This window comes from Podarcis erhardii (assembly GCF_964252035.2).
Source record: "Podarcis erhardii genome assembly, chromosome: 11".
NCBI classification, from domain to species: Eukaryota; Metazoa; Chordata; class Lepidosauria; order Squamata; family Lacertidae; genus Podarcis; species Podarcis erhardii.
Window position 1 is genome coordinate 16,611,602 of NC_138501.1, and position 10,060 is coordinate 16,621,661.

The window sequence follows — 10,060 nt, forward strand, 5'->3', positions numbered from 1 at the left end:
TACAGAGATCTGGATGGAAAAAAAATGGACCTTTTTGAGATAGAGCTTTTCCAAGATTGGACGCTTGAAACTAAAGATGATCAAAAAGACGGCAAAGACTATTAAAAAGACGGCAAAGTGGACTTGTGAAGGATTTTGGCCTAGATGTGGGATCTCCAGGATGACAACAGGAATTGATGGACATTGGGGAACGCAACCGGGAAAGGGGGGAGGGAAATTTGGAATCCAAAGGGTGTTAAATTATATTTTATTCTTTGTTCTATTTTCTTTTATTTTAATCTGTTCTGCATATTAAAGAGGGGAACTCGTGGAAGGGAGCGGGGTCGATTTTAGGGGATGGAAAAACATTCTTAACATTGGGTTAACTATAATAAGTTTCAAATTTGGGGTAAGAACTTGCTGAATCTATTTGAAGGAATTGGAATACAAGAGGGGGTGGGGTGGGGAAGTCCTGGCAAGATGCTAATGAAAATAAGGTTATAAAATGGATGTTTTATTTCTTTTTTTTTTCCTGTTATATTTGAAAATGTTCAATAAATATTATTATTTTTTAAAAAAAACTGTTGGAAAATTACAGCACCAGCTGTGGCTGTCAGGGACTAATACAGGAGAGAACAATACAAATAACTAGTCAAACATGTTTACCAATATCTATCAATATCACAAAATAGCAAAGGAGATTGACTGAAATTGAGCTCATTTTACAGACATTACTCATAACAACCCCATTGGCTTCAAGGGGGATTACTCATGTAAGTAGCTTGGTCCTATAATACTACAGTACTTTATTTTCCCATGCATTTGTTTCTCAGTGAGGCTTTAGTTTGATGATATAATATATTCAGTTGATATAAATATTCAATTAGATTTCTTTCAAGTGATTGCTATTAAACATACAGTGTCAGGTTACAACTTTCTATTTCCAGCTAATAGTTTTTCAAACCAGAAGCCTGGGGATTTATTTATTTAAATATGCATTTCTACTTTGAGTTGCTGCTGCTGTTATTATTATTATTAAACAAAGTGGTTACATTTTCTTTCCTGTGGAAAGATTTATACAATGATTACAACTTCTGGATCCCTTAGAATAAGTTTACAAGATTGTTTATTTTGAAAGAACTCTTCTCTCAATTCTAAGGTCCACCTGGCCAAATCTAGGCACTGGCAGAGGAAAAGGGGTATGGGGGGGCGCACTGCCCCAGGCGGCACGATCCTGGTGGGACGCCATCGTGGCTGCCCTCCCCCCAGCGTTGTGTGCCATGCCCCTGAAGGTGTTGCACCACGGCCCTGCGGGCAGCATGCCACACCCCCCGGGACGTGCGCCAGCCACGCCCACACCTGCTCTCCACCCCCCCCCCCGCCAGAGCTTGAAGCTCCGCCACTGAATCTAGGACATAAGTAGATGAAAAGAGTTCCTGGATAATCAGGGGCTCTTTCCTCACTTCTGTTGTCACATCAGAGAAACTGACTGTGCATACAGTACCATGGTCAGTTCCCTGGTTAGTTCCCTGGTTAGAAATATATGTGCCCTAAAGGATATTACTTATTTATTGAGGTACTAATTATTCTTTCATGAAGCAATATTTTAAAGTGATACAAAAGTTAGCGTTTCAACTAGATGATTAAGACTGAAATACTGGAGCCTAACAGAGATAGCTCAATTTCATTTACATTTCCACAATTGCAAACAACGAAACTGCCTTTTACTGAGGGTACTATAGCCATATTGCCTTCTCTAGCTGGCAGTGCTCCAAGGTCCCAGGTCAAGGGTTTCCCCCAATCTGCTCTCCAAAATCGTTTTAAGATACTAGATGTGAAATCTGCCAACATTGGCATGCAAAGTGTATGTTCCATAACTGGCTATGAAACATGTGCTCTATTTCCTCAGGCAATGTAGGTCCATAGGTCTCAAGTATCCCTCACTATGAGGAATATGTTGAATGTAGCTCAGCTTATGAGACTGTCCCATCTTACTTATTTCACTGGTTTTGCAAAGCCCTCATTTCTTACTAGTCATTAAGACCTACATTTAAGCAGGAGTTTTCCTTACTGAAGTCTTCTTCAAGTTGAAAGTCACTGTTCACATTTTTTTAGCTTGGACTAAAAGGCATTGTTGTTGTGCAAACCATGTAAGGGGAGATGAGTTGGATCTTGCGTGTACCTTCCACAAATTGACTCCTTCCATTTGCAGAAGGAACTGAGATCCAGCAGAGGCTAGAAGAAGAGCAGAAACTGACTTTGCTGCAGATCCCACACTGTTTTGGAAGGCCTCCCCACCCATCTTTTCATGGAGCACAGGGAGCTGCAGTGGGAAGGAGAAATGGGCAAAATGGTCATTCTTCCAGGGGAATGTAAAGTCCAATCTCATGTTATCCAGAGTGAGAGCACAGGCAGCCATTTCCTCTATGCATCATCCTCTCTTTGGGTGGAGTGGCAGGGAAAACTGGGCCCACTGAGGGGAAGAAACACAGGATTCTGCCTTAGACCAATTCAGGTCATTGCTCCATCTGGCTTACTATTGTCTATGCCTTGAGTCAACGGAAGTGTAGTGTCCAGATCAAGGGAAATAACAGTACTACTTTATTCTGCCTTGGTCAGACCACACCTTAAGTACTGTGTCCACATCTGGCAACACAATTTCAGAAGATTATTGACAAGCTGCAATATGTGCAGACGAGAGCGACCAAGATGATCAAGAGTCTGGGAACCAAGCCTTCTGAGGAATGGTTGAAAGAGCTGGGTATGAACAATTGTGTAGAATAGTGCTGGTAGAACTCTCCTTTCAAGTACAGTGGTGCCTCGCAAGACGAAAAGAATCCGTTCCGCGATACTCTTTGTCTAGAGGTTTTTTCATCTTGCGAAGCAAGCCCAGCGGATTAGCGCTATTAGCAGCTTTTAGCGGCTTATCGGATCAGCTGATAAGCGGCTTAGCGGCTTAGAAAAAGGGGGGGAAGGGAAAAAAGTCGGAAAAACTCGCAAGACATTTCGTCTTGCGAAGCAAGCCCATAGGGAAATTCGTTTTGCGAAGCGCCTCCAAAACGGAAAACCCTTTCGTCTAGCGGGTTTTCCGTCTTGCGAGGCGTTCGTCTTGCGGGGCACCACTGTACAGTGGTACCTTGGGTTACATACGCTTCAGGTTACAGACTCCGCTAACCCAGAAATATTACCTTGGGTTAAGAACTTTGCTTTAGGATGAGAACAGAAATTGTGCAGCGGTGGTGCAGAGGCAGCAGGAGGCACCATTAGCTAAAGTGGTGCTTCAGGTTAAGAACAGTTTCAGGTTAAGAACAGACCTCCAGAACGAATTAAGTTCTTAACCCGAGGTACCACTGCAGAAGGTCCAGAAACCTAATTGTTGTTTTTAAATGGCTGAAATAAATAAAAGTACATCAAGAAATAGCCTAGCCCCCTATATCCCCACCCCATGGCCACAGCAGTTTTGAAAACACAAAATGCTATATGGTGTGCAATCCACAATAGGCCACATCCATCAGCAACACTACTGCAAATATTTTTCAATGAAATGGTCTTATAAGGAGCTGGCAAAGGTGAAGCATCCCCTCCCCCGTTCTGTTCTCACCATTGTTTTGAGTCTCATTTCCTAATTAATGACAGTATAATTTATTCCTCATGTTATTAAAAGACAACACTTTTGAAGAAAATGACAATGTTTACCTTCCCTGGGAACACTGGTTGCTTAAGACATAAACACATTGCCAGGATGTTTATAAAATAACTGCCAATTAGAACTTTGAATTAAAAAAGCTTACCAGCCTGAATCTACAGATTCAGATCAGATGAAAAGTATGAAATGAAGTAGTTTGCACTTCATCTCTTGCTTCAGTCTTATTTTATGGCTCTCTCTTCTCACAACAGTTGTGAATATAGACGGGATTTACAATAGTACTAAGCTCTCCTACCAAGAGACACATATAAAACTGTCATTGGGCAGCTCATGCTGTCTGAAGTTAGTGGATGTTGACAAAGAACATTGCTAAGACTTAGAAGGCACTGAATTTTCTTCCAACTCAGAGTGAGACAAGACTTGGGCCTGGGGGAAGGGAGTTATTGGCGAGTTTATTTAACTGTTCACTATAACCTCCTTGTCTCGACAAGCATCCAGGACTGGCAATCTTAAGAATGACTTTTTTCTCACTTGTCAACTTGATGGAAGGAAAGACCTTAAAAGAAGAGCTCTCTAAAAAGCTAATTTGCTAGAAGCCTGTGCATGTAATGGGTCCGATGTAATGATTAGAATGCTAATGTTTAAAAAAGCTTGAACATTTTGGAACGCAGTGGAATATGGACTTTATCAAGCTGATGTTTTAATGAGGAGAAAAATGCCACCAGTTGTCTTGCCAAGCCAAAATCTTTCTGCTTCTAAGAATACCATTGACATGTCCCTAGATACAATCAAAGAAACATCTGCACTGCTTCCAGGCTGCTATTGTTGCTGCTAGAAACCAGGGACGTATTCAGACATATGCAAAAATGGACTTTGGAGTAAATCATCAGCAGATAGACGTTTTAAAACCTGTGTTTGAATCCCCAAAGCTATAAGTTTTGAAGGGGGAAGAAGACATCTAAGACATAACAGAACATTGACATTAATACATCTAAGCAGATTTGATAATGTAGGTATGATTTCCTAACATTAAAACATGTCTGCAAAACCTTTAATTTGTTATAATTCATTGCTATATTTTGATATAATTCCTTGACTGAGAGGAAGAGACTTGAGAATTACAACCACATGAAGTCTAGCATGCTTTTAAAGATATTTTGTCTTCCATTCTCTGGAACTATTTTTCATCAAGGTATCTAGTAAAGCATGCTAGAACTCAAGTAGTTGCAGCCTACAAATCCCTTCCTCTCTAGCAATCGTAATGAAGCTAATGCACATAATTACAAAGTAAGTTGTTTATGGACTGAAACTGAAGCTTCATTTGCTTCAAGCTGTATTAAATGTAGCTTTATATCTACGTGAAAGAGTAAAGCAAAAAGGAAGCTACATCATCTACTGTACAGGGGTGCCGACTTATAAAAAATATTGGGGGGGCCCATACCGGGGTCCTGCCCCGGGAAGTTTTCTAAATTTTAGATGAAAATTAGTGAGTTTTAAAGTTTTTTAAAAGTATTTTAGAGTTATATGATCAACATTAGAACCCCGAAAACTCGACTCTCTATAACTCCACACTCCGGGAAACTCGACAAGCCTGAAACACTTTTTGGCTTTGAAAAAAGAAACAAAACATAAACACGCACGGTATTTTCGTAAAAAGCTAATTTAATTTACAGTAACAATTATGCTTATAGACTATTACAGAGCAGTGAATATATAGCTCTGAAAAGACTGAAATGATATTTAAATAAATCCTAAACTATCATTAAAAGAATAAAACATAAAATATTGCTGTCGCACAGTAATAGCACTTTGATTAATAAGTGAAATAGCTAATTTAAGCTTACTTTGAATAAGGCTGAGGGTTCATTAAATAAAAATAATATCTCAAAGTTAATGCTTTAATACAGTTAATAAAGTTAATACAGTATGCCTAATACTGTATGTAAATACTGTAATACTGTATGTAAATAACGGGCTTTAATTGGGTCTTACACCCTAAAAATATTTAAGTATTTGAAAAAAACAATTACAGTACTATAGTAATATAGAAATACAGTACTAAACTAGTACTAATATTTCGAAACTGAAAATTTAACATTCTGTATGTATTTAATTCTCTATTTTATAAAGATTTTTAATATCTGACAGTGAGTTTGGAGTAGCCCAATGCAAAAATCCTGAGGATCCATGTGGATCCATGCTTTGTAACCACGTTTTTGCACCACTGTGACCCTAGGCAACAGTGGGTGTGTGATTTTTTTGGTGCAAGATGTAGCCATGGACATGCTATGTGATCTGATGGTGAATTTGGGGTGACCCAATGCAAAAATCCTGAGGATCCATGTGGATCCGTGCTTTGTAACCACGTTTTTGCACCACTGTGACCCTAGGCAACAGTGGGTGCGTGATTTTTTTGGTGCAAGATGTAGCCATGGACATGCTAGGTGATCTGATGGTGAATTTGGGGTGACCCAATGCAAAAATCCTGAGGATCCATGTGGATCCGTGCTTTCTAACCACGTTTTTGCACCACTGTGACCCTAGGCAACAGTGGGTGCGTGATTTTTTTGGTGCAAGATGTAGCCATGGACATGCTATGTGATCTGATGGTGAATTTGGGGTGACCCAATGCAAAAATCCTGAGGATCCATGTGGATCCATGCTTTGTAACCACGTTTTTGCACCACTGTGACCCTAGGCAACAGTGGGTGCGTGATTTTTTTGGTGCAAGATGTAGCCATGGACATGCTATGTGATCTGATGGTGAATTTGGGGTGACCCAATGCAAAAATCCTGAGGATCCATGTGGATCCGTGCTTTGTAACCACGTTTTTGCACCACTGTGACCCTAGGCAACAGTGGGTGCGTGATTTTTTTGGTGCAAGATGTAGCCATGAACATGCTATGTGATCTGATGGTGAATTTGGGGTGACCCAATGCAAAAATCCTGAGGATCCATGTGGATCCGTGCTTTGTAACCACGTTTTTGCACCATTGTGGCCCCAGGCCACAGTGGGTGCGTGATTTTTTTGGTGCAAGATGTAGCCATGGACATGCTATGTGATCTGATGGTGAATTTGGGGTGACCCAATGCAAAAATCCTGAGGATCCATGTGGATCCGTGCTTTGTAACCACGTTTTTGCACCATTGTGGCCCCAGGCCACAGTGGGTGCGTGATTTTTTTGGTGCAGGCTGTAGCCATGGACATGCTATGTTATCTGATGGTGAATTTGGGGTGACCCAGTGCAAAGATCCTGTGGATCCATGCTTTGTAACCACGTTTTTGCACCATTGCAGCTCCAGGCAACAGTGGGTGCGTGATTTTTTTGGTACAGACTGTAGCCATGGACATGTAATGTGATCTGATGGTGAATTTGGGGTGACCCAATGCAAAAATCCTGAGGATCCATGTGGATCCGTGCTTTGTCACCACGTTTTAAATGGGGAGGGAAGGAAAAACACAGAAGGGACAAGAAGCACAAGAGGGGTGTGCGGAGAAGCAGCTGGCTAAGAATGCAGGGAAGGAGTTTAACGGGGTGGGGGGGGGGAGGAAAGGAAGGCAAAAGTCCCGGTCCCCCCAAGCCAGCCCTCTCTCTCTCTCTCCCACCTGCGAGTCCCTAGAGCACTGAGAGGAGGAGGTGGTGGGCTGGAGCCTGCACGCAGTGTGACTAGGAAAGAATTAGAAGGAAGGACTCGATCCTTTCCTTAACCCTCTGCTTGCCAGGAGGGCAGGGGATTCCCTGCTCTTTGTTGAGTTTGAGCAAACGCAGCAACAGAAGCGGGTGGGCAGTAAGACCCTGAAGCAGAATGCAGGAAAGCAGCAGCTTCCACCTTCCCTCCCCCGACTGCCCGATCTTATTTTTGCCTGATTTTTGCCTATTTTTGCCCCTGCGCTCCGGAGTCAGCTCCAGGGACCACACATTCGCTCAATAACATGCACAGACATTTCCCCTTACTTTTTAGGAGAAAAAATCTGCGTGTTATAGAGCGAAATTTACGGTAATAATTTTCTTAAATTGTTGGGGGGGGCTGAGCCCCACCAAACGAATTTTTGAGGGGGCTCGGGCCCCCTCAGGCCCCATGGAGTCGGCGCCTATGCTACTGTACCTCCTGAGTTCTTCATTGCACAGAAGATGTAAGCCAGTTGTAAATATCATGTTTCTTACTGTATTTTAGTGCTTCATTTTAAAGCAACACAGGAACAAATAACAGTAGTATAAAACATGGCTTGTAACAGTGCATAAAGAGTAAACATTTACAATGTTGGAAGGAATGCCATACAGTAAATATAGACAAACCACAGTGTTTGGACATTAAAGGTTATTTGAATGGTATGTCAAACATATGTAATCTTTAGAGCAGGGAGCCAGGTTTTCGTGCTCAGATTCAGGGCAATGGGAAGCACAGGTATTTGTGGCACATTTATTTTGTGGTTATTCTACTAACCAGTGATTTTGAGAAATTTACTACCTGATATACTTTGTGGGTTCTATCCAATGAAGTTGACCAGTTAGTGCAAAGACTTCTGTGCGCAACATATTGCAGGTATTAATACTGTGCAGTTTGAAACAACTGGGTGTATAAAAACAGACTCCTTTTGGAAACGAAGCAGCCCAATGAAGAGTGAGCCTGATCAGTGGTCACACAATATAGAGTACTGGTGTGGCTAGGTAGTGGTAGAAGGGGAATGAAATGGAGCATTCTGAAATAGGGCATATCTAGCTGGAATGCTAAACCGGAACAATAACATTTTGTTGTACGTCCCACTTTTGAATCCATCATTTGAACCTTTTAAAAATAATGACTAAGTGAAACTTGGCCAGTTTGTCCATTACAACATATTTAAAGCTTGCTTTTGCCTTCAGAGAAGTTACTTACCATAAACTCTTTTACCCCCATGCACCAATTTGATTGTGATGATCTAAAATTCCTGGCAACATTGCCTCTTCATAACATAAACGTAATCTTGCAATAAATCCCCCCCCCCTTCAGTGCATGTGTGGAGTTAGTGACATCAAATGGGTTTTACCATCTTTACAGCCCCCCTTTTATACGACTTATAAATTAATCTTATTCCAAAGATACTTTAACTATCAGTGCTTTCACACTGCCAAAGTAAATTTAAAACAGATTCTACCATATTATATTTTAAAATAAAAAGGCGACTAAGGGGTTGCGCCACTCATCTCACTTTTCAGGCTGGCGTTTGTCCACAGCTTTCCAGGTTACGTGGCCAGCATGACTGAACTGCTTCCGGTGCAACGGGACACGGTCACGGAAGCCAGAGTGCACAGAAATGCCATTTACCTTCCCGCAGCAGCGGTACCTATTTATCTACTTGCACTGGTGTGCTTTCAAACTGCTAGGTTGGCAGAAGCTAGGACAGAGCAATGGGAGCTCACCCCATCCTGGGGATTCGAACTGCTGACCTTCCGATCGGCAAGCCCCAGAGGCTCAGTGGTTTGGACGCGGCTAGCGCGGTGGTCCTCCTTCCACTGAACTGTCACTCCAAAGTTGCTCAATCTCAAGACGCCAGAACAGTCTTCGTCGACCTGCCACCTTCCAGACGTTTCGGACCACAACTCCCAACAGCCCCAACCTGGAAGGCACTAGGCTGGTGAAGGCTGAACTATAGAGACTGAACACTATCTATCCCACATGCACACCTTTGGCTTGTGCAAGGTTTCCCAAAACTTGGGTCTCCGGCTGTTGTTCAGGGACTAAAATTCCCAGCCCCCCTGACCCCTGGTCCTGCTAGCTAAGGATGATGGGAGTTGTAGTCCAAAAAAACCTTTTTATTTATTTTTATTTATTGGGGCGGGGGTGGCAGCATGCCCCAGGAGCAGGGCTGGATTTATGTCTGATGAAGCTACTGAAGGTAATGGGGCCCTTTATATGTCCAGCTGTCCGTTATCAACAACAAATTGTTGCTGTTTACTGTGTTGAATATATGCTATATGGTAATTTATGGACCTAAGAGGTATCTAAAGCCATTTGCACATGCAGAATGTAGGCACCCTGTATATAGAAATGAGCAAACCAGTGATATTTTAGGGAGTAAGCTAGCAGGCACGGCCTATTACATCACAGGAGCCTACACAACACAAAACAGTTGCTGTATATAGGTTTTATTTTATTTGATTTTTTTATCTTATATTTTGGAAATGTACATCTTTTTTCCCCTTTAAATTTTTTTGGGGCCCCCAAGAGCGTGGGGCCCCAAGCTAGAGCTTGTTCAGCTAGAGCTTGTTCAACCCAGGAACAGCGATTTGAAGAGGCAGTGTGCCCAAACCCGTTTTTTGTTTTTTTAGCGCTATGGGGAGTTATTTTTTTTACCATAAATTCATCTGGGGCCTGAAGAGGCGCAGGAGGAGGCCTAAAGTTACCTCAAACGACACACCCAAACAACCAACCAGGGCTTCTGAGGCAGAAAG